Genomic DNA, 26,011 nt, shown 5'->3' with positions numbered 1-26,011 from the left:
TCTGAATATACCAAACAGCGCGGTTTGGCAATGACAATTTCGGAGCTATGAGAATAGGCCCCTTAGTCTTGCTACATCTGAAGCCCTTTTTTTTTTGCACAATCTCCAATGTATATACATCTTTCCGGAGATATGGTCTCCAGAATTGAACATACAGCTCAATCCCGTTATAACGCAATCCGTTACAACGTGAATCCGCTTATAACGCGTTTCAAGCATGGCTCCCAATTTTCGTATGTATGAATACTTTACAACACGATTATTGGGATCTTAAATACTTGATTGTACAATGCATACAAGTGTATGTTATTTCTAACGCGATCTGTTTATAGCGCAATGTGATTCTTTGGACCCCAAGCACAGCGTTATAAGGGAGTTGAGCTGAAGATCGTCTCTACATGGTTTCCCCAATGATTTATAAAGTGGCATTACCACCCCTCTCTTTCTGATGTTAATACCTCTCCCTATACAACCTAACATGTCTGATAGCTTTCCCAATAGCTTTGTTATATTGCTCGCCTATTTTTGCTTCAGCTGAAATAATGACTCCCAGGTCCCATTCTCCTATAGTTGTTGACATTATAGTGCCATTAATCCCGTATTCTGCCTTAGGATTTCTATGACCCAAGTGCATTATTTTGCACTTTTTGGCATTAAACATAAACCATTAACTATTCTTATTTATAGATTATTGCCAACTCATGGGTTTTTTGTTGTTGTTGCATGTCTGTGATTAAATGGAATTTGGAACGACAGTGAAAACCAATCTCATGGTTGGAAATGGTTGTGATTTATAGGATGCTAACGCTCCCATTCATGTTAAATAAACTCACTGAGTTAATGCCTATTTTATGGTGCTAAAGAGGTGGGAGTGTTTTCTGTTCCAAACCACTTCTACATTTGGAGTACAAAGGCATGGTGTGATGCGAGTGTGTAGGACAAGCTGTCTCTCCTGATTGCCATTTTCAACACATCTGGCAAGGCATGAAAACACTGATTAAAGTCATCAATATTTTGTGACAACCAAATCAGAGCAGGAACAGGGATTTGATTGAGACTTGAAAGAGAACCAACGCACGCAAGTCAGGGCATTGAAAGCATGTCATTGTTCATCTTTAAAAGAGTAGGATCTTTTAAAAAAACACACAATACTTGCACAACACTCCTGCTCTTTCAATATTTCTGACCTTTCTGCTGTTACTACCTTGTCTATAAGCACATTAATTCTCCATCGTCTTCATGCTTCTCCAGGGAAATAGTGACGGTTTCCGTGGTAGGTTGACTGGAGCGTCTTAGCTCAGTGATGTCTGTTCTGAATGTTTTCCTGATTACAGTACATTAATCTCTTCTATTGCCAGGGTCTGATCATCATTTGCTTCTTTCCATACAATAGACATTAATTGACACAGAACTTATACATTAGCAGTTCTTCCATGATGAGTATGGGCAATCACCAATATGGACAAGCACCATTTTATCCACCCGAAGAGATCCATGTATACAATGAAAGTTTGTAACACAAGATCCCGATACCTACTATTTGATTTGTTTTGGAAATATTCTCTGTATCTGGCTTACTACCTAATTAAGAACAGTGCAACAACAAAATAGTTCATCTTGCTAAATGCTGCATTATTACCAACGTTTTGATACTGGGAGCAGAGTTCTCTTAGGCCCGGATGAGCTAAACTGTGTTAAATCAAGGCAAATAACATTAGGTTCCCAAAATTAGTAGCGGATGTTATTTTCCCTGAGTTTAACACATATTCACAAAGGTACATTTATGCAAATATCACAGCCGTTGTTTAACTCATTAGCATAGTCTTAATGTCAGATTAAATTAGCACTGCCTTGCATTAGCTTCGTATAACATGGCTTGTGTAACAAGTGGGAGAAGGGGAGAGAAAGAGTCCAATTTTTATGAAGTCTCGAGTGACTTATCTACCTCCATAAAACACACCTTTATACAATATATGAAGCGCTACCTGGGCACAGAACTGAACACACCGGAGATGCCTGGGAAATATGCCAATTAAAATAATTTGAATATACTTTGCATATCCAAATTACCATATTTCCCAGGTATGTCAGGTATGTCTCCACATATTATATAAAGGTGGGCTTTGGGAGGTATGCAAGGCTTCGGGAGGTATGCAAGTCTCACACTCACACTCTCCCTATTTCGAGCTCTGGGTGGGAGTAACGCCACCTTTAGGTATTGTCTACATGACGTAATGTTAATTCCTCAAGTGAACCCGATCAGCCTTTAATGGAGTTACAATATTAGGGGGAACATCTCTTTTGTATATAATTGGCACTAATGGTGAGAAACTTGTTGCCGTACATTATTTAAAGGTGTTACACTGGGTTAACATTAGGTTATTCCCTTTAGTGGTTAGGCGTTACCATTAACCAAACGTTACATAACCTAATGGTTACCATTTGTATTAATGCCTCTGCATTTGTCAAACCTAGAAAAGTAATAGACTGTTTAAATGATACTTTGATATTATACTCTGCATTGATGCATATTAATAGAATTCAGAAACATGGCGAGTGGCCGACATTACAGTAGATGCTATTTTACAGCCTATGGGCAAGAAAACGATTAGGTAAATTGTTATTGTGGATATAATTAATGGAGGCTCCTGGATATCACAGTTGATGAGTAAAAGGGATGGCAGTTGTAGGCCTATCCTGCAGTGCCTGATTAGTAGCGGAGCAAATGCATGCAGAGTCTATGAATTATTTTCATAACAACACTATGTATTACGAGCAGCTGTTGCCAATACTGTGGCCACTCTTAAGAGACCTTTCACATATGCTTGCTTAGCAGTGCTATTTAGTACGAAAATATCAATCCCAGTACAGATCCCAGAAGTTCTACCCTGGTCCCCTTCTCCACTCCCCCCTCGCCCCCCCCCCCGACCCACCCATTGCCCATAACTCTCTATTCCACAGTGTCTTATTCATTGAACCAACTTAGAACCCAATACCTCATTCTGTGTCCAGGACATACTTGAAAATGAGAGGTATCTCTTAATGTATCGCTTCCTGGTAAAATATTTTGGACATAAATAAGTAATGCCAGACTTGTGTGGCAGGCTTTACTAAAATCTAGGTAAACTACATCTACTACTGTACTTCACCCTGATCTATTACTTTAGTCAGAAAGAACACCCCAAATACACCCCCCAAACAGTCTAATGAAAACACCCTTTCTACAAGAAGAAAGGCATTCATCAATGAAGAGTCCTCTACCCAGGTTTGCTTTATTTTCATACAAAGTTGTAATTAGGTTGTTTTTTACATTTATTTTGAAGTTCTGACTTTTGAGCAAACAGACTTTTGTTTTTCACTTTCACAAATAATCTATGAGCATTAGGGCTAGCCTAATTAAGTACTGATTATTATCATGTTTATGCTATGATGAAGCAAAATAACACTGCCTGGCATATGATTAAAAAAAAACAGCTTATGGGCACATTATTTGTGTACTTGTTGAACCCCTTTAGTAGGTCTTAGAAAATTAATTTCATTAGCAATTATTCCAGATTTCTCTCTTTCTTTACCTGATAATAAATAACACAATCCTATTTTGTATTAGATAAACAAACGTTATGGTTTACACAACTATACATCAGTTTATTCCCATCAACTAAATCTATTTATAAACAAAGGTATTATAATTACTTGTAAAGATAATCTACCTTGGCTTTTTAGCTATGCCCATGACGAATGTTCTAAATCCAATTACATTTACCATAATGAATGATTAATGAATTATAACCTATACATTATCTCCATGACTCATTCCTTGCAAAACAGGTCCGATTAGCAAATGTTGTTTATATATTGTTTTCATACTGTAATTATTTAAATGCATATGCATGAGATTATCTTAAGGTCCTAATTGTTGATATAATTTGCACGGAAGAACTGGTGATATAAAAAATTATGCCTATTAAATACCCTCTACAGCATTTATAGGTTGAACTCAGTCATTGCAAATCCGTTCATTACCTGCACCCTCTAGCACAGAAATAAGACACAAATATCAGAATGCTATATCACCAAATTGTCCCGATTGGAGTCTGACCATGCAGTTGAAAACACTGTACAGATTGCAAATCAAGAACAGAAACAATTGCTTCATTTATAAATTCCCATTTTAACGTACCTAGTGATCTGCATAATTCCAGTGTTTATTCCGCTGAGTTATATTTTATTTATTTTTTTAGTTAACAAATTATATAAAATAATAATAAAATAATACAATTCAATCTATCCCATTTGTGTTCATTTATTTAACGTTGATAAATCTGATGCAATATTTCTGTTTGTTTTTTGTTTGCAACAGTATTTGCCTACATTTTTGGGGGAACAAATCCCAAAAAAGAAAATATACTGAAATTTGTGCAAGAAAATTTAACAAACAAAAAATGCCATCACTTTCAATTGAACTTTTTTGTTAATTCATCTGATTCTATTTAAATAAAAATAATAATAATAATAATTTTATGAGGAATATTTACTTAGACGCCCATCTCCCTGTAGGCAGAATGTGATAATGACATGTATTATATGAGCTGTCCAAGATCACACATGGCTATTTATATGGGGGAATTCAGAGACACGGAGGTACAGCACCCTATACTGTATAAGAATCACCATACAACTTCATAGAGTAATTATTACATTATTACAATGTTACTGAATTATTTATTTTTATAAAACAGAAGGATATATTGTAGTTCGATATGAAACTCTCAAATACATAATAATAATAATAATAATAATAATAATAATAATAATAATAGCGCTGCTAGTTTTTACAGAGACATTTTGCTGGCACAGTCCCTGCCCCGAGGTGCTTACAATCTATGTTTTTGGTGCCTGAAGCATAGGGAGATAAAGTGACTTATCCAATGAGCTGTCACTGGGAATTGAACCAATTTCCCTGCATGAAACTCAGTGCCTGTCAGTGTCTTTACTCACCGCTCCAACAAAGTATGGGAGGGAAGCAAATTTCAGCGAAAGAGGAGTGTTAGAACAAGAGGTCATTCTCTGGAGCTGGAGGGTGGCTCGCTCAAAGGAAATGCGAGGAACTACTTCTTATGGAAATGTGGTGGATACATGGAATAGCCTCCCAGTAGAGGCAGTAGAAATGTAGTAAGGGAATTCAAGCACGCTTGGGATAGACATAAGTCTATCGTAAATATGAAAGCAAGATAAGGATCAAATGAGGTTTTACCGCAGGTAGGAAAATGGGCCGACTAGGACGGCCAAATGGTTTTTATCTGCTGTCAAATTCTATGTTTCAATATAAATTAATGTTTCTTTATGAGTTCAGCCTTTTTTGTCCCTACAAAAGCACCACTGGTGCAGAGTCTCAGGCAGGAAATGAATCTACAAAACCAACACCTGGACCATTAAACTGATTCTCCTCTCAGTTTAGCAGGGAGAATGTAATAAATGGGGATGTTATTCCATATGCCCTGGAGCTGCTTCTCCATGTCCAGGAAGCCTTTGGGTTACATTCATTATAATGGGGCTCACAGATAGTTTCCCTGATATAGACAATCTTCACAGCATATTGAATAAGAGCCTTAGATAAATGACCACTCTTAACAAAGGAAGGGACTGTCAGAAACACCTATTCACCAAACTTGAACTGTGTTCACCTGCATTAAGAGCAGGTTCTTACTAATAAGATATAGTACTCACTCAGCCCTATACATCCCCATAATAATCACCCATAGAATGTCTCTGATTTAGTTAGCAATCCACAACCAAACAGAAATATCTGTGCCACCGCTTTTGCTGCTAACCAATAACATATTGTTATTCAAAACGTTGAATCCCCTGGAGAGCGACATGAGGTTTAGGGCAATTGACTTCAGATAACACAATAGCTCAAAGAACATCTGTGAGATTTAATAAGAAAAGTATTCTGCACTTTTTGTTACATTTATTGAACAAATCAAAACAGAAATATGATTTTATTAAGTTTGAGGCAGACAAGCCACACTGGGAAAGTATGGTCCAAAAACATAAATAAGAAAGACTGAGTTCTCTGCAGTTTTTATTATAAAGAACAAGTCCCCAAAGATGTTTTCTGTTTTCTCACATTTCAAATTTGACAATAGCGCTGTGTTTTCACTCAGAAAATAAAAAAAAACAAACATTGAGAGTTGGTATTTATCAGTGAAGTGCAGAAAATAAACTGTAACAAACATAAAAGTTGCTTTTGTAATGAAAGTACTTCATTACCTGCAAGTCCACGGATTGTCCATATAGTTCAGACAGATAAACTGATATAACAAAAGACAAAATCTCCCAATATGCCAAAAAATACAGTTAAATACTTAAATGTTAGTATTTTCAGAAATTTAGTTAAACCCTTTGGCCAAAGCGTTCTAAGCCTGCAGCCACATCACGGCATGACCACTATACAGGTCCTACCACTACCTGTGAATATTCCCATTTACCTCAGCAGTGGAGGGAGAATGGTCTCAATAGACCTGTCCTGCATAGGTACATGGAAAACCTGCTACATTCATACCCCGGTTTAAGGACACTCACTTTAAGTACACTCGCGAGTAAGTACATCTCGCTCAATAGGCAAACGGCAGCTCACGCATGCGCCTGTCAGCACGTCCTGAACAGCAATACCGACTCCCTACCTGTACTGAAGCTGTGCGCAAGCGGGGAGACTATAGAGCCCGTTACAAATGCGTTATTTACATCAGTAATGCACGTATATGACGATTACAGTACAGTACATGCATCGATAAGTGGGGAAAAGGCAGTGCTTCACTTTAAGTACATTTTCGCTTTACATACATGCTCCGGTCCCATTGCGTACGTTAATGCGGGGTATGCCTGTACTTAAAAATTGGAGAGGAGTGAGCTTAAGCTTAGGGAGGAGGGGGCACCAACCACCAAATAACCGTTACCAGTGGACAATTAACAAACACACAATCCCTGCAATCTCTAACCCCAGTACACACCACATCATACCATATATATATTTTTAAAAAGGAGTGCTTCTGGGTGTGAACAAATGTATACAACAAAAGACAAAAATACCCAATGCTACATTCAATATAACATACTGAGTTTGCTTTTGTTTATAGTCATGTACAATATGTCAGTATGGAAAATCTACTCTTGTTTATACCTCATATCACCCTGTATATATCAGAGTGAGATCAATATGTACTCTAGATATTCATAGGATAAGATTCCTAAATATATCTGTTTGTACCAAAGTTCCCTCAAATATCAGAGAGAGAAAATAGCACAGTCCTAGCTCAGAATATGACATCCCAATGATTAGATATTGCTGCTTCATTTGAGGGACAATATCTTTATCTGGAGAAAATGTCAAAAATATAGTTTGGAAGCGTCATTCTGAATCACAGTATTACTGGAGGTAAATCTTTTACCCCTTTTATTGCGCTGGTTTTATTACTGTAGATGTGAACCATACACATGAAACAAAGGCAGAGACAGAGTGGTATGATTACCACATTAGCTCCTGATCTTGTACCTCATGTACTAATATTAAATAGAACTGGTAACATTGTACAGAAAGACTTCATTTTCCCACGCTATTAAAAAAACATGCAAACACATAACAAGTATCTAATGGGTATAAAAATTGTCAGTTGACAGTTCCATCCATGCGGAATGTTAAATAATTTATCTGCAACGTTCCGTCTTTCCGCTGGCAACGCTCCATTTTTTCATCTGCTTTAAACGAGTTTGAAATCTGCACCACCCTGAAAGCAGAGCTGCTCAAATACAATAAATGAATGCAGTAAACGGGACAAACTAAAGTATTGTCGGCTTCTTATTTCTGTAAATATATACTGTGCTGGAGGATGAGGGAGCTAGAGCTAGCAAAATAGGCAAATAATGAGTGTAAGCGGGGAAAGAAGAGACAGAACTCCAGAACAGGCGTTGAAAGTAAAGGTGGGACTCCCAATAAGGAGGGATAAACATACTGTATTTACGGGAGAGAGTCCATATACAGGGCAGAATCGGATGTTTGGCGACGGGAGAACCCAGCACCGGGGGCACCTCCGCCACACATGTTGCCATCGAGAGAACACACCGCCGGGACACCTCGCCACTCATGATCCCGACGACTCCATGTTTAAATGTCCCGTGCCACTTTGAGAACATTTAAAGATGTCTTGCCGGAGCGGCGGGTGCATGGGACATCATTAAATGTCCTTGGAGCGACGCGGGATATGTCGCGAGTGGCGAGGTGTCCCGGCAGTGACATGTCACGGACAAACGGCCAATTTCGGAGAGTGGTCCCAGGAGCAGGCTGTAGGTGCCTAAAGTAGGCGTTATCTTTACCTTACGGGTATGGTGTTTATAGACAGCAGGGTCTGTGTTCTCGCTCTACAGCAAGGCTTTCTCCAGACACAGAGCTGTTCTAATTGTGTCTGTGTCTCTTTAATCAGATCTTCCTCCGGGCTTCACCCTTTGAGTGCTGGAGGAGCCACAGCACCAGAGTGCCTTCCATAAATCAGGGGTGCTCAACTCCAGTGCTCCAAATCCCAACAGTTCAGGTTCTCAGAATATCCCAGCTTCAGCACAGGTGGCCCAATCTGATTGTCAGTCAAAGACCAAGCCTCTGATTGATTCACTTGTGCTGAAGCAGGGACTGATTGAGCGACCTGTGCTGAAGCTGGGATATCCTTAAAACGTGACCTGTTTGGGGGGGGGACCTTGAAGACTGAAGTTGGGCACCACGATATCAGACTATCTGTTGGGTACTTATTGACAAACTATGTAGGTACTCAAAAATAGACATGTCTGCAGTCCTACTCTCTCGGGATATATAGTACTTAACGGTACAGTTAATACATTTCAAACAGTTGTGGTAACGTTACCACCCTTATCTGTTGGTTTAAGCAATAAATATAATTTTAAATATACATTTTTTTTAATAGGTGGGCATAGAGAATGTGATTGCGCCATTGGACCTGCCTGTAACAGCATACACTCAATCAGTTCTAGTTGCTTTTCTTTAACACCTTTTATCTGTTTTTTTATATATTAATAATAATAACTTTATTTATATAGCGCTTTTCTTTCAATGGGACTCAAATCACTTCACAATTACAAAAAGGAAAAAAAAAGAAACTATTTAAGGTTATAAAAGAGGCCAAACACAAGGAAAGATACAATACAGGATGGGATGATACTGTAGCTATTAAATGCTGGACAGGTTGTCATTCATTCATTAAATGCCTGGGTAAACAGGGAGGTCTTGAGCCTGTTTTCATAGATTTCCAGAGAGGGCGTCTCTCGAACTGTATGAGACTCAAAATATTGATTTTTAATAGGTAGGTAGTGATACTACAGTCCCCTATGTGACCTGTTTAAACTCTTTCCATCAGTATACACTCCGTGTACATAAATAAGATTTAAAAAATAATATAATTATGTTATATATTTTGCTCAATGCTCTAAATAATTACATAGAAAGCAAAGACTAGCTCCAGATTCCATAATGTTATGATTTGTTTTTGCCTCAAATTCAAATTTTCCCCATAAACCAAAACCAAAACATGGAAAAAAATGTAGAAATGAACGCACAACTAAAACACGGGTCCCTCTATGTTTCTGGGGAAATCACAATCTAATTTTGCTCAGAAATAAGTGCCACTGGTTCTCTATTTATGAACTGGGCAGGTGCGTCTGTCCGTGTACATTCGCTGGGAGTAGGGGTGCCAGGTGGATTCTCCAAAAATACTGGACATAATGGTGAAAGGTGCGACGCGCTTGGGACATGCACTCTTACGTGCGCATACACACACTCTCACTATATGCTATAATATGCTGTTATGCACGCACATCTCTCTCCGCTCTCTGCTCCATGCTATTTCCTCCTTTCCTTGGCCCCACCCCCAGGCTCCTGACACCTCCTCCTTATTGGCTACTGCTGGATAATGCAGCCAATCAGGATGGAGGAAGCTGCTTAGCCCCTACGCAACAGCCGTGCTCTCTCCCTGCTCAGGGAAATCCTGCTGCCCCCCAAGCCGGTCAAGTCACTATGTCCAGAGAGGTAATACATGCCCAGTATTACCTTTCTTTTTTACTGGACAGAGTGTCCAAATACAGGACAGTCCAGTTCAATACTGTATACCTGGCAACCTTAGCTGGGAGTTAAATATCACTTCTGAAAATATAATAAAGTGTGTTTTTTACACATACGGTTTGCTTTGCCACTAAATAAGCTACTTGAGAACTAATTAATTTACTTGCTTTTTCTTGGCAGAAAAAAAGATTAGAAAATGGTCCAGTTGAGGCCTGCTGATAACAAATGGTCAGAAGTCCTAACCACTTTATTTGTGGAATGTTTCTTAAGCATGTATGAGCCAATTATTATGTTAGCATAACCGTGTGTTATTCCCACTAGAAATTAACTACTTATTTATCTTGTCTGGACCATTTTTCTAGAGAATGATTGATATTTATTATATATAATTTAGAGGAATAAACGTACGTACTAGTTCTAAGTAATGTTTTTATTATTATTCAAGTGTCCTTAATTATTTTTTCAGGGATACATACAGTAGTAGATGTGGCTGACGTATGTCCATTAAGTTCAACCTATTGTATGCTAAATGTAGATGACAGATACTTATCCTATTGTACCCTGGGTGTTTTGTTTCCCTTTTTCCCCTGAATGCCGGTTTATTAAGCAGTCACAGTTGGCTATTTAAATGTTGCCTGTGACATCAATTCCCCAAAGCGCTGCTGTCACTGGGATTTCATTTGGTCCTTAGTTCTCCTTAAGAACTTATTTATTGGAACAACCGTAGAAAAACACCATCCTAAGCACCATTTAAAACTTTCAGTTCTAAGAAAAGAGGCCACAAGTAGGTGAAAAGGAATCAAACAATGTCGCGAGCAACCCTTCAAAACAATTATTAGTTACCACTCAACAGATGTTTCAGTAACTCCCCACTGAGCTACGATTTAGTATTATTCTGTACATCCAGCAGGTCCGCCGACAGCTTTCACAGGCCCAGGACTAGTTTTCACGGCTCCCCCCGTATCGGTGACCTTGAGATCTACTGTAGGCCAAAATGTGTTCTAGAGTTTTACATGTTACGTGTTATTTTTCTCATGACCATTCTCAAGAGTTTTACTAACTCAGTGATAGGTAAAGGAAAGGTTTCCTTAGAAACAGTGCTTCAGCGAAATGGGGTACAATGGCAATGGTTGCTCAAAAATGTAGATGAACAGGTTAGGACAAGGTTAATAAAGTAATACAGAGTATTGGACCCAGTGCATCATAAAGCAGGGAGTGATATAAAAGGTTAATCTGTCTTTGATGAGGACACATGTATAATGCTAGAAAAGCACCTCATCAGACTAGAAAAAATCTCTCTTACCTGCGGCACTGTTACTGGTCAGCAACTCCCCTGAATCCATGAATGGGGAGAATCAAACTCTTTTGGAACCTTGATCCATTGTGTGCGTGCATCACGCTGAGTAGGTAAGTGTATAGAAGATTATCCAAGGATAGCAGCGGAGCACAGCTGAACGACGGGATCAACACCAGCAATGAGAGGGTTAAAATTCTTCTTTATTGAAACATGGTGCAGTGGGGGAGACAGCAAAAAACTCTAACGCGTTTCAGGCTATGCAGCCCTTTTTCAAAGAGTGAAATCGCGTCTCCACTACTCGCAGCTTTAAAGGGGAAACCCCGCCCACTTTTCCCAGAGATGCCGTGCGGTTTTCGCGCGAGTGCTATTAAGTCTCTGATTGGTCAGAGTAGCCCTCCAACTGGGAGCTAGATCGGAGAGGCGTCTCTGGTAGCTGTGGATACCAGCTAGCCTTCTGCTTGGTCAGAGTTGATCTCCAATCAGATTACTGATTTGGAGATGCATCTTTGGTGGTCAGGGTTACCCGTTCAGCCGCGGGAGTGGGGGAAATGACAGAGGGTATAACATACAATTGTGAGTGACAACAGACATATAAAAATACAAATCAATGACAACGCAATCAATTTCCTCGTATGGATAGACACAGGATGTAGAATAACCTAAAGTATATTGTTAATGTACAGTGTCTAGTTATATCAGAAAAATATATAATTCCTTCTAGCCCTTAATTTATTATCAATCAATATATAGGGCAAAGAATTGTTCATGATAATATTTAGTGATGAACAGTATGTTCCTATTTTTGTGCAGAACAATAGATGCTGAATCCATAGAGAATGAATACACAAATGCAAAGAGAAGGCAACAGAAGAAGATGGGAAGATAAATAAATAAATAAATAAATTGCACCATGTTTCAATAAAGAAGAATTTTAACCCTCTCATTGCTGGTGTTGATCCCGTCGTTCAGCTGTGCTCCGCTGTTTTACTAACTCAGCCAAGTAACACTTTGAAACCAAATAAGTGTTTGGGTTTTCATATTTATCAAGAAGATAATATGTAATATTATATATAATTATATAATGTATGGTGAAGATTGAAGGCACCACTTTTTGCATAGGACTGCTGAGAAAAAACATCTCTATCTGGATAGTTCCCCTTATTGGAGATTATAAATGATACTGTATGCTCTCTTCCCATCATCTTCAATCATTTCTCTTTCTCAGCATCCCCTTCATTTACATCTAAATTATAAACTACTCGGGGAACAGTAATGTTAAATGCAACAAGTCATAGCTGGTTAAAGCAGCAATACTACATCCCCCCCCCCCCTTTTCTCCCCATTTGTATATGTAAAGCCTGTGACAATGTATAATTCTACATTCTTACCTAAGCTGGCAACCGTATGGTGCTCCTGTTATACATCTGTAAAAATCCTGATTGTGTGCCTAATGAAATGGCCGCCGTCTAACATTGTGCTGCAGTCTGTGAAATGTTGCAGCTAATATGTAACATAATTGTTACAGCTTTTAGGAGTAATAAACAGTCTGCTGTTTGGAACACAGCAACAGATCTGTTTGTGATACTTTGTTGCCAACAGGCAGATCTCAAAAAGGTGTGTGTCAGAGCCTGTTTCGAAAGATGAAGTGGACATAACTTTTTAAATGGTTGCTGTAGCAACCAAAGGATGATCAATACATTAAAAAATAATAATAAAAATGACATAAGGAGTTAAATAAAATGCTCAGTACTGTATTATTTGATTCTACAAAACTGATTTATTTAAATTAAACAAATATAGGATTTCTCACGTTTTACTGCTTTAAACTGGTTATAGGTTTAGCATCAGTTCTAACAGTGTTATCCTCTCCCACAATTATGGTACAATTGTAATTGTACCCTAAAAATAAAATATTAAAAATAAAAACATTTAAAAAAGGGTGTGTCTCGAGCACGCGCATTTTAAGTGAAAAGTCTTTGTCTTTTGTCACTGTTTTGTCACAGAAATTGTATTTGTGATGGTGATGTTTTCAATGAAAAATCAAAACACAATTTCAGTGACAAAATGCAAAGACGTTTGACTAAGAACGTGCGTGATCGGCACACAAACCCTGTTTTAGCTATTTGCATTTCTATATTTATTCTAACAGAATTCCTTGTGTGTGTCTCTGTGTGTGTGTGTGTGTGTGTGTGTGTCTGTCTGTCTGTCTGTGTATCTCTGTGTATGTGTGTGTGTCTGTGTCTGTGTGTTTGTGTCTGTCTCTGTGTGTGTGTCTCTTTGTGTGTGTCTCTGTGTGTGTATGTCTCTGTGTGTGTATGTCTCTGTGTGTGTATGTCTGTGTGTGTATGTCTGTGTGTGTGTGTGTGTGTGTATGTCTGTGTGTGTCTCTCTCTGTGTGTGTCTCTCTGTGTGTGTCTCTCTGTGTATGTCTCTCTGTGTGTGTCTCTCTGTGTGTGTCTCTCTGTGTGTGTCTGTCTCTGTGTGTGTCTGTCTCTGTGTGTGTCTGTCTCTGTGTGTGTGTGTGTGTGTGTGTGTGTGTGTGTGCGTCTGTGTGTGTGTGTGTGTGCGTCTGTGTGTGTGTGTCTTTGTGTGTGTGTGTGCGTCTGTGTGTGGGTGTGTGTCTCTGTGTGCGTCTGTATGTGTGTGTCTCTCTATGTGTATCCCCATGCTGCTGTGGTCCGCTGCGCAGGCGCGCCATGTGCACCGAAGAATGATTTTAGCACTATGTAGTGCATATCCACTCTTAAGACTATATCCATCCATATGCCATACAACAGTATATAGATCAAGAAGAACAATAAATGGCACATTGGTAAAATTGTTAGCTATGGGGCTGATTGGCTATTTATGTATTTAACATGTTAAGAGGCCTGAGTTTGGAAAGTGAAACTGTAAAAACATGCTGAAGCATCACCTTTTAAAGCAAGTATAATAAATATCTACTGTACCATAAATCATTTTTTTGTTGTCTATTTTTAATTATATTCAAAACCAGAGTGGTCTCTTAATGCCTGACAACACTGATTATATGCTAGGACATGGGTAGCCAATTCCAGTCCCCCAAAGACCACAAACAGGTCAGGTTTTAAGGATATCCCTGCTTCAGCAAAGGTGGCTCAATCAGCGCCTCAGCCACCTGCGCTGAAGTAGGAACCACCTATATTTAAGCTAAAGGTACCTTCCAGTTTCCAAAATACTTAATGGGTGAAGTTACCCGTTTTAACCCTTTGAATGCCAGAGTGGTTGTGGTGCGTGAGTGCCATGGCCCCTCCGGCAAAGTGTGGTCACGTGATCTGTTTCATTCAACAGCGGCCATGTGACCGCAGTGGACATTTTTAAGGAAACAAAAGAGGAGATATTAAATCAAGTAAAATCATGTCCGGTGCTCCACGGGCACACAGGATGTGATTGAACCCGGAACAAAAACAGACCGATTGAGGATAACATAGCCACAAATCTCACGTGACCTGTGAGTCAATAGGAAACACAACTTAACCAGCTTCTTATTGGACGGCCATTTAAATCCCCAGGAAATAACACTGGTAACTTCACCTAAGTATCTAAGGAACCGGGGATTTCCGGACCAGAAAATAACCCTGTTCAGCTCAAATGGGATTCGTCAGTTCCAATTCTGTTTAAAAATAATAATTATCTATAGGCGCGTTTGCTGCTTTAAATGTTGTGCCATTAGTTACATTAAAAAAATGCACAAAAATAAGATATAAACATCAAAATAATGTTCTCTTCGTAAAGACAGTTACAAAAAAAAAATACACACACATTATCATATCCTGTATGTTTGCTAGCACATCCTGCTAATGATCTGTTTAACACGATAAGATAATTAGTTTTCGCTAATGTGTTATCTTCTGAAACACCTACAGGCAGTTGCAGGAAGTGTTAAATGTTATTACTTTCTTGACGAATGAATGATACAAATTGTCGAATCTGTTACAACACTTCCAAGATTTCAGAGGGAAAAAAAACGAATTTATTTTTCAGGTTTAAAGTTAATATCCAATGTTTACTAAATGTTTGTTTTAATAGAGATTTGAAATTTTGGTAGCTTAGTGAGATAATGCAGGAAACGTGTAATATATGTATATGATTGTATACGGCTTACAGTGTAAGCAATGTTATAGAAAAAAACATTTACTGTACCTTAAGAAGTATACACATGTCTTCTTACCACAAGTGCTAGATCCAGATCACAGACACCATCTCTTTGTCACTGTTAAAAGAGAAGACAAAATATTCTTTACATTTGGAAATAGTAATTATATATTAAAGGTTAGTAATTGCAGTAAAAAGAAAGAATACATCAATTAATATTTTCTCCATTTAAAGGCTGTTTACATTCTTTAGAGAATTCATGATTCACATTAGCATACTTTATGATATCATCAATGGAATGCAGCACATCTGGATACAAAGACGATTGTTGGGATCCATTCTGGCACTTCTAAAACCATCCATAAAAGGTAATATAGCTTTTCTACACTTAGTTGTAGAGTACCATTCAAATAGCTATGAATCAATGTGAGACCAAGGACATGTTAAACTGTTAATATGAAGTCAGACATTTATTTAAAAAAAATCATTAAATTAGGTTCCATAAAATGTTTTTTTAAAAAGAAAAGACAATTCCAAGACATTTCTCTACTGGACGATATCAATATATTGGCTAGGAGGTGCTTTAAATCAATTCTATTTGGAACATTCACAGCATAAGACAGATTCATAAAATGAAAAGTTATGTCCTACTTTCTTAGCCTCGTAAAGCGAGGTACCGGTAGTAAGAGTAGTAAAAGATGAGTTGTACATTTAAATAAAGGATAATTAGGTAGATTGTGATCCCATAATTTATTTCCACACATAATTAAAAAAATATTTTGAAGGCCCAATGCACAGATCCACAGTGGAGGAATGAAGTGATCAATCTTACAAGACAGCAGCAGATGAGAAGACTTGAAGGACAAATATAGGAAGACACACACGTGAACATTATTGCACGGGGCGCACAACCTTCAACTCGGTTGGCTCAGCTTTGTGTGATGAAATAATGAAGAGGTGTGGCAGGAAAAGTTTTCGTTATCTTTCAAGACTTCAAAGACCATAGCCTAAATGATTCTCGGGTCATGCAGGACCAATGGGAAGTAATTCTTGCTTATAATAATTGGCAGCCTTTGGTGGTCATTCTCCAATCTAGATAAAAGAGGATACATCTCTTAAAGATTTATATATGACTATGTACCTCTCAAGGTTCATTCACCCAAATGAGTGACATTTTGAGGATGTAGACAAAAAAGGGTGCTTTAATGAGTCACTTCTGACTTCAAAGAATGAACGTTCATTGAAGACTATTCACTTATTAGTGCTTAAAAATGTTGGATTCGGCCTTTCGATCAGTGAGACTCTGGGGGTTATCTATTAAATTGCCAATTAGGACACTATTGCATGGAAATCCCCATTGAACTCAAGTGGAACTGCTATATTACCCTGATTGGCACTATCAAACTTTAACCCCTTCAGTGCATCAAGAAACATGGCACCCAGGAGCCCTTATGACGCACACCATACGTCATTGACCTCTGATCGTTTTTTAGTGGATGCATCCAATGGACGCTTCACCGCATGTACCACATTGAAGGGCGCCCATCCCCTACCCGTCACATCCAGCCCCATGGTTGGAACAGAAACCCCATCACATGGTGGCTCCCAAGAGCGGTCACGTGATGCGGATGTGCCTGAGGGTCCGTGGCCACGAAAAGGTTAATATATAAACCCCTCCGAGTGTATGAGGGACAAATGACAGCTCACGTGGTCATTTATTAAAATGCAAAAGGTATCCTTAAATATCAAGATTTGAATCGGATTGACGTGACTGACTACACTATGAATTTAGGGCAAATGGTAGAAGCATTATGTCTGCAGCGAGTGTGACGAAGTAGCTCTCAGGTTAGGGACAATGATTAAAAGTATGACTAATAGCTGCATACATGTTCAGAAATAATGTGGGTTGATTGTTGTCATGAAAGATCAAAATATTTCAAAAGGCTCTGAAAGCATTTGAAAGCTATGAAGAGCAGATGCAGAGGAGCTTAATTAAGTGTAATGCCAGGTCAAACACAAAGCAATGGGACAGGTGGTTTGAAAGCATTAAAGAGCGCCTGGCATAGCAAAACAGACTAGTATCAAACTTATTCCAAGAATAGGGAAATGTAACAAATTGTAAAACCAAACGGATGTGAATTCTCAACAAAGACCAGGCCAGGGTACTTAGAGTTATTTTCTGTGTGGACAAACATGAATATAGCAGAAGCATCTGAAAATACATACTCTACAACTGCAGCTCATCAATAAAAAATACTTATCTTAATAAATAACACTAATCTCTGCGTCCACAATGCATATACGGTCGTGTTTCTGCTACACGACGTGTGACCTCTTCAGTTAGAATTAGATGCTCATTTAAATAAAATTTCTGTGTTTTTAACCATTAACAATATATATATATATATATATATATATATATATATATATATATATATATATATATATATATCACGTGAGCACATTCACATGTCTCAGGTCTGCAACCCTGTTTTTCACCATTATATTTTCTTAGGATGCAGTGCTGCCACTGCATCCAGGGATTCTGGGAAATGACATGCAAATGAGCACACAGTGTCGCCTTTTGCTTCATGTCCATAGATTGATCACGGTTATACTGGCTTTGCCGCAAAAAAATGATATATATATATATATATATCTATATATATATATATATAGATATATATATATATATATATTTATTATACAAAAAAACAAAACGCGTAACAGAAAATCAGTGACATACAACAATGCATAATATCAACTCTTGAGTGATAATTGCAAACAGTGATCTTGCATGAACTAAATCTGTCCCTACTATTGCAGCCAACAAGTCCTCAGCCCCACAAGTGTTGATAAAACAGAAAGTTCAAAAGTTCACAAGAAGAAAAGACCTAGGCACAAAAATAGGAGGACAAATAGAGGGACATAGACGGAGTTCTGTGCTAGGACGTGCTACACCATGACTACACTTTGTCCATATTCCTTTGTTGAGAGGTCTCTCGAGTGATGCCAGAGGAGAGCGAAGACTACCACTACCCAGAGACATCAGTTCCTGTCCTGCTAGAAGTTCCTGTCCTGCACACTACGGTTCCAGTTCCAATTTAGTGGAGACATGCGATGTTAAAGAAATCTAAATGTGAGTGCAATGTAGCTAAAACCCGTTGTTTTTACATCTGTAACATTGCAAAGATACACCCTTTCATTTGTCCCTCTACTGCAAAAACTGTTACGCCCTCATTCTCTCCCGTATCTACTATTGTAACCTTATACTGTTCAGCATTCCTGCCTCTCACTTGTCTCCCATACAATCTATCCTTAATGCATCTTAACCCAGGCTGTGCTCAAAGCTGTGAAATGCAGCAAGCTTAAGCTTATAGGGGACCATGGTAAATGGTTTTGAAGCAAAAGGTGGCAATGTGTGCTCATTTGCATGTCATTTCCCAGAATCCCTTGCTGCAGTGGAAGCGTTGTATGCTGGGTGATAATGGCAAAAGGCAGGATTGCAGACCTGTCTAAGACATGCAAATGAGCATATAGTAATATTTCCATTATATATATATATATATATATATATATATATATATATATATATATATATATTCTAATGATTATTGCTAGGAAATAATGCAATCTTTGGAATTGATTAGTTTCACTTTGTCTTACAATCCTACAACCTTTTTGCGTTTGACATTTTTGAATGGTAAAAAGGTAAATTATTTAAAGGGTAAATATTAAAAGAGTCAGTAAAAGCTAACAGTAGTTTAGCATACCTTATAATAAATTGGGTGTAAGATTAACGGAATAAACAAACTAAATATATTCTGCCATTATCTACTCTCTGGAAAAAGTTAAATTATGTGGACTATCAGAGGAGTGACATGTAACAGATTATAGTTCAGGCACTCGGAGCAGAAGATCACATGGAAGAAAGCATTTAAGTTCAAGAATTCTGTTGATTTAACACTAAACATGGTTAATGCTTGCAGTTCATTTCCTTTTTTCTTTATTTTCTGTGTGACCTTTACATTTCTCCTGGGATATCATCATAGTAATAATTAGAATAAAAAGTTATGCTTTTAATGGCAGACAGTATACAAAAAAAAAAAAAAAAGAACTTGCACTCACCATTGGCATGTTTCTTATGCACTGGTGCTCAGATCCACTGCCTCGGTTTAAGGTCAGTAAAGCCGAAGGGAGAGCTTTTTCAAGGACTGCCCCAAGACTGTGGAATTAGCTCCCTGCAGCTTTAAGAAATCCGGAAGCTTTGCTTCCATTCAGAAAGGAATTAAAAACCTTCCTTTTTAAACAAAGCCTGGCAAACCGATCCTAATACCCTAGTAACCAGCTCTCCTGTTTCCAACTCGTATTCCTGTCCATGTTGGTCCGTCTGTCCCATATATCAGGGGTGCTCTATTCCAGTCCAAAAGCCCCCCCAACAGGTCAGATTTTCAGGATATCCCTGCTTCAGCAGAAACTCAGAGACTCAGTCTTCGGCTGAGCCTCTGATTGAGCTACCTCTGCTGAAGCAGGGACTGATTGAGCCACCAGTGCTGAAGCAGGGACTGATTGAGCCACCTGTGCTGAAGCTGGGATATCCTGAAAACCTGACCTGTTGGGGGGGGGGGGGTGGTGCTTGAGGATTTGATTTGCCATAAATGTTCCAGGTGGGTTTTGGTTGTAGGTGTGGGATGGGTGTCCTCCCTGGGCTCCTACACGCGCTCTAGAACTGAGCTTGTCGGTGAGCGGCGCATTATAAAAAGTTTTAAATAAATAAGTAGGCATTCAAACAATACAGACATAACAGTGGTTTGGATCAGCACTTCCGATTCAAAGCATTGTCTATGAGCAATCTTCCATTAAAGGAACAACAAAGAATGTTCTGTAGGGTAAACCATTCCAGAAGTTCAGCGAAGCTCAATACTGAGAACTCTTCTTTCTAAGCAATGCTGCCAGTAAATGTATATACATGGTCGTTGTAAGTATATATTATTCTATGTACCATTTGAATGTTCAACCAATGCTTTAAAACTAAGCATGGAGTTAGCATAAAAAATATATTAAATGTGGGAGGAAGGATTATATGTATTGTTATTATATGCTTATGTCATGCAATATTTAAGCTGTGAATAAATATACTTCGTTATACTGTATTGTACCACAGAGGACAAAACACTGACGTCGTTTTCTATCACACTGCAAAGGATGTGCGTTTCTTCTTCATGTAACCTGTACCACCTATCCTTTTTATCTATACATGTAGCCGGGCTCCCCGCTTATCTATGTCACAAGCGGGGGAGCTGCCGGGCTATCGGGGAGCCGCTCAGGAGAGGCTGCATGTGGGCAGAGGGAGCGCTGGAGCACCGCGGAGCTCTGCAGCGGTCCGAGTATACAGGGCGCCGAAATCTTAATGTCGCGCATGTGTATTGAGTGCCGTGCGCATGCGCAGTAGAGCCGAGAGCGGTGGCCATATTGACATGAGAGGCTCCGTGTGGGACTACATGTGTACATGTCCCAGGAGCCTCAGGGAGATGCCAGACCATGTGGGCAGCACAGCCAATATGGCTGCCGGAATCACAGGAAGCAGGGGCACGCTCAGTCGGAGACAGGGAGCTGAAGGGACAGGTAGTGTCTGGGTGCCAGTGGCTCCCACACAAGGCCTAGAGTTACCCCGCAGGCCCCAGTTAGGCCCCTACATTTAGTAGTTTGTGGCTGCTATAGGGAAGGCCCACAGATAGGGACACTTCCACCATAGCATCACCAGTCTTAGTGCACCAAGGACAAGACACCACGCGCTGTGCGCGGCCTGCGATCTGGCGCAGACCACAGGCACATACTCAGAGAAATTTACAGGACACACTCCAACGGGAGATCCCTCCAGAGGCGGACGAAGAGGATCCGGTAGACTGCATCGTGGGATCACATTGGTCTGGACCCGGAGACCAGGTAAGGTACCCAATTAGCACCAATGGCCACACACAAGGGGTAGCGCTACTCCTCACATTTGGGTGGGGTTGCTCTCATGGACATTGGGTTACAGGTGCCCAGGGCACCCTCAGTACTTTGTGGGACTCACTCTTGTGTTGTTGGGTTATTGTATTGTGGGTGATGTTATATTATTGTTCAGTAAACCAATATATATCGGTGTGTGTATTATTTCACTGTAATTGGTCCTGTGAGGGGTTATCCCGCTGCACTGAGATCCCTCTCAGGTGGAGGCGCTGCACTGCGGAGATCGAGAGCTCACCCTAGGCTCCGAGCGGAGGAGGCTCAGGCCTTCTGTGAGCCATAGGTAACGGCAGCACACGTTGTTCCCTTAGACACGGGGAATGGGGGCTACATACAATTTAATGGGTTTATAAAGAAAATAGTCACTCCGTTTTTTTTGGAAGAAGATCAAAGCCAGTATTAATTGGCCTTCTGACACAGAATGTACACCTTTTTCAGAATGCCTGACAAATGATTACTTTTATCTTGAATTTGTAAAGCATAAATAAATAATTGGGGGATCTTGCTATTGAGAATTTGCCACTGCATAGTCCCTTAAAGGCTCTATATATTATTAACTCAGCAGCCATCAAATACAAAATCAGGTATGTGCAGCCAGTCTGGGGCTGAGTTAGGGTGTAGGGAAAAGTCATTAGAAAAACAATGTTCAAGGGATGTCAGACTTAAAGCAGCAGTCCAAGCTGCCATTTTTATTTTAATTATTATTATTTCCCCTTTAATATGTGCGTTGATATATTTCCCACAATAAGTAATTAGCTAAGTTGCCGATCCATCGGTTCTCCTGTGATCAATCGGCGATGAGTCGGCTCGGGAGTTCACTAAATGTCTGTTAGTGCAGCAGAAGAGGACCAAATATGCAAAGTTCTGTGGGGAAGATCATGTGACCAGGCAGTCACTAATTACAATCTGTGCACTGCTAGAGAGAGGGCAGGGCTCAAAAAGGGGTGTGCCAGCGCCTTTCAGAAGAGGAAGGGTATGTGACTTTGTAAATGGTTGCTATAGAATCAAACATTGTTTGTTACATTATAATACATTAACAATGTAATTCAGAGTTGTTGTTTTTAATTTTTTTTTTAATGCTACAAGTATTTTTTCATAGTACAGAACTGATTTATTTAAAACAACACACATGTAGGATATTGCTAGGTCTGCAGTTATAAAACAGGACAGGCGTTTATCATTAAATCACGTTATACTATACCACAGCACTGGAATCTTCTGAGGAGGGATATCCATGTGTTTTTCTAATGTTTAAGTCCATGAATTTGACATCTTATATGATTTATGCAAAACAAACTGGGTAAAAATATAATACTGGAGTGATATCAAAATAGTAGTATGGCAGACTGACAACCTACAGTAGGTCTGACTCTTCAGGGTACTAACCCATTTCAACTGCTGCAAGTGAGTCACTTGTACCCCATAATGGGGCCAGTCTGCTAAAACATTATGCATTTGATTTTTGTGTGTCTCCTATAAAATAGAACTGAATTAGTTCAAATCCTTTGAGTTCTCTGATAATCTTTGCATATAAATGCAATACTCAGTTGGGAAAGGATACTGCTTGGAGTTCTGCCTGCACCTAAAGAACCCCCCCCAATGAAAACTACAAAGGAGTGCAGAAACACTGAGGTGGAGGCTCCTGCATACATTTATAACGTTGAATCCCGATTAGATACATGTACAGTATCTGAAATAGCACAACAACGCATATGTTAACCCAATGGGGGGTCAATAATCAAGTGACTCTCAGTGCAAAAAAGTCTGTGATTTTCCTTTTCAGTAAATCTGTTGCAATTTTCTGTAGTATTCGTCAGATAAAAAAACCCATCAATTTTAAAAACATACTTATAAATTCCTTAACAATACCCTGGTTTAAGGCTACACTTTAAGGTACAATTTCTGCAAATTCCATGCACCCAAGTCCCAACATGACTACTGCAATTAATAATTTAACGACTACCTTTGGCTCTCTCAATACTGTAGCTAAACAAGTGGGAATCAGCAGCTGAAATACTAATGCCAGGAACCGCTATGAACGCCTATTGGTATGCAAGGCATTTCTCGGTAATTATTTTAACTGAACATACGGTACGTCTGTAGTTTGCTGGAACAAGACGATGGGAAGGTCTAGGTTAGGGACATTCATGGTGTTTACCGTTTGACTGTAAAACATTTACACGGTTGGAGCTGGATGCTTATGGTAATAGGTATGCTGATTAATTAAGCACATGAGTCATTGCAGTAAATACAAATAGGTTTCTGAAATGTATAATCAGGAAGATATAAATAATGTAGAAACAAGTTGCAAATCCACAGCAGTGTCCTAAACAAAGAGGACATTATTATTGTATATGCTGGGCATGCCCTAACACTAAATATCTGTCTATATTATGTTTTCTTGCTGGTCATTTAACTGAACACAATATACAAATCTAAGCTAACATGTGTTGTGTATACGTACCTAGTTGATCATTCTCCTTGCATAAAATTTGTAGATATAGAATTGACTTCCCATTCCATACAATAGTTATAGATGGCTACAAGTATCTTAAATAATGCAAATTTTCTTGCTTAAACCATCTTTGAGAGATTGGGGTACTTAACATAGTGTGATAGAATTAGACTAGTGCTTCAATTTCTTTTGCACTTTAGGGACCTACTGCACAGTACCACAGGGGCTATGTACAGTACTGAAGTCCTTTGAAAAAGAAAATGTCCAGCTTGTGTAAGTGAAGCCTTTATAATGAAGGATGGGCAGGTTCATTGGCTTGAGATCTGAGCCCCCCTGAACTCCGTAGATCCAAGTTGAATTAAATACAAATCGGATTTATGGGCCTGACACCAAGGCAGAAATGAACAAAAACCTTGTTTCTGCCTGGGTCCCAGGTCCAACCCCTAGACATACCTCCAGCAAGTCCATACCTCCTCTAGTGCAGCTGGAGGGTCCCCAGGGATTAGCTGCAGAATGGAGGTTCCCCGTCTCCTGCTAGCCCTACAGTACCTCCTCACACCGGGGATCGCTTCATCAGAGGAGGCAGGACCAGCAGGAGGGGGGAAGCCTCCAAACTGCAGCTAAACCATGGCTGCACCAGAGGAGGTAGGACACTGCTCCCCCATGTCACTCCGTCCCCTCCTTATATCACACTCTCCACCTCCTCTCTTTACTGTCTTCTAGCCCATGCCATCCACTCCCTGCCCCTTCACATCTCCTACTAACCCCTCACTATATATATCCTTCCAGATGACCATAGCGCAAAAAATAGAGAGAAGGGGAAGAAAGAGAACCAAATATGGTCTACTGTGTAAAACTCAAAACTCATCTCTCTCCCAGCCTAAGGCCATGTCCATGGAGGGTGCGTGCACCGGCGCGGCTGTGCGAGAGGCTTCACGCTTCACTCTAGCTGGAGCGAGGGTGCCCTGTAGTTGGACGCGATGAGGGGGCATGTAGTGGGCATGGCCGTGATGTCACGGAGCAGGTTCGCCCTCATTGGGAAAGCCAATCCCATGACCCTCCGTCGTGCATCAAAAGTTTTTTTTGTTTCCTAGCGCATCGCGAGCGCCGGCGCCTCTGGTCACACGCTTTAAAACAGCCTCATAGAGGCACATCAATTTGATCATGCCGCGCGCACTCCTGCGTGCATTCACGATCACCATGGACGCGGTCTAAGTAGGGTACTGACAGATTAACCACTTGAGTACAAGTGTCTTGATGTAATCTTATTCCCGCTGTAGCTCTGTTTTATTCTTTAGTTTTGAGAGGGAACTTCAGGGGGAAAACATAAACATAGCATAGATCTTTCATTTAATTTACACACAAAAGTGGAATCTCACTTACAGTATAGTGAGAAGAAACAGCTGAGGAAGGTCCCACAGTGGGACCGAAACATTGGATGTTTATGGTTGTTCCAATACAGTCTTCTTGATGACAAACCGTTGCAGCGCTGAATGTTCTCTTTCCAATTGCTATGCTGAGGTGTGCCTACTACAGTATGAATCATTTATGTGTATGGATAGATAGATAGATAGATAGATAGATAGATAGATAGATAGATAGATAGATAGATAGATAGATAGATAGATATTCAAAGATAAAAATTAAATACGTCCAGGCAAAACCCAAAACCAAAACCTTTTTTTAGAACCAAAGCAGCAGTATAAGTGCTAACCCTTAGTTATATTAGCTCTCAACTTCTTTATAAAATTAAATTAACGTGTAGGTTTTGAAATACAAAACAGTGAAAAACTGAAACCTCGGGTATGCATCTTTCATTTGACCATGATGTCTCTGATGTAATGCTCAGATGGGAGTGGGATAAAGATAAAATACCAGAGAAAGATCAGGTTGTGAGGCCTGCAGAGGCGCACTGCCCCCGGTGTGCCACTTGAGGAGGTCGGAGCCCCGCGCTTCAACCGGCGCGGTCCCCCTTTACCTCCGGGGAGTCCAGAGCCTCGGTGCCCTCTTCTCT

At 39.6% G+C, this 26,011-nt stretch overlaps 1 protein-coding gene across 14 annotated transcripts in view; it reads right to left on the bottom strand.

Annotated features, from left to right (window-relative positions):
* DAB1 (DAB adaptor protein 1) overlaps positions 1–26,011 on the bottom strand; it is a 585,647-nt gene that overhangs the window by 324,141 nt on the left and 235,495 nt on the right. For 11 of the 14 annotated variants that reach the window (XR_012804044.1, XM_075616022.1, XM_075616019.1 and 8 more), the window contains exon 2: positions 15,582–15,651. The exons of 1 other annotated variant lie outside the window; for it this stretch is intronic. The gene's annotated coding sequence lies outside the window, so the exon portion shown is untranslated. Of the gene's footprint in view, positions 1–15,581; positions 15,652–19,661; positions 19,681–26,011 lie in introns of those variants that run through there. 2 more of the 14 variants (XM_075616018.1, XM_075616020.1) reach the window with 2 other exon arrangements.

This window comes from Ascaphus truei, chromosome 10 (assembly GCF_040206685.1).
Source record: "Ascaphus truei isolate aAscTru1 chromosome 10, aAscTru1.hap1, whole genome shotgun sequence".
Lineage (NCBI taxonomy): Eukaryota > Metazoa > Chordata > Amphibia > Anura > Ascaphidae > Ascaphus > Ascaphus truei.
Note: the sequence above shows the minus strand (reverse complement) of the source record. Positions and strands in the feature narration are given on the sequence as shown.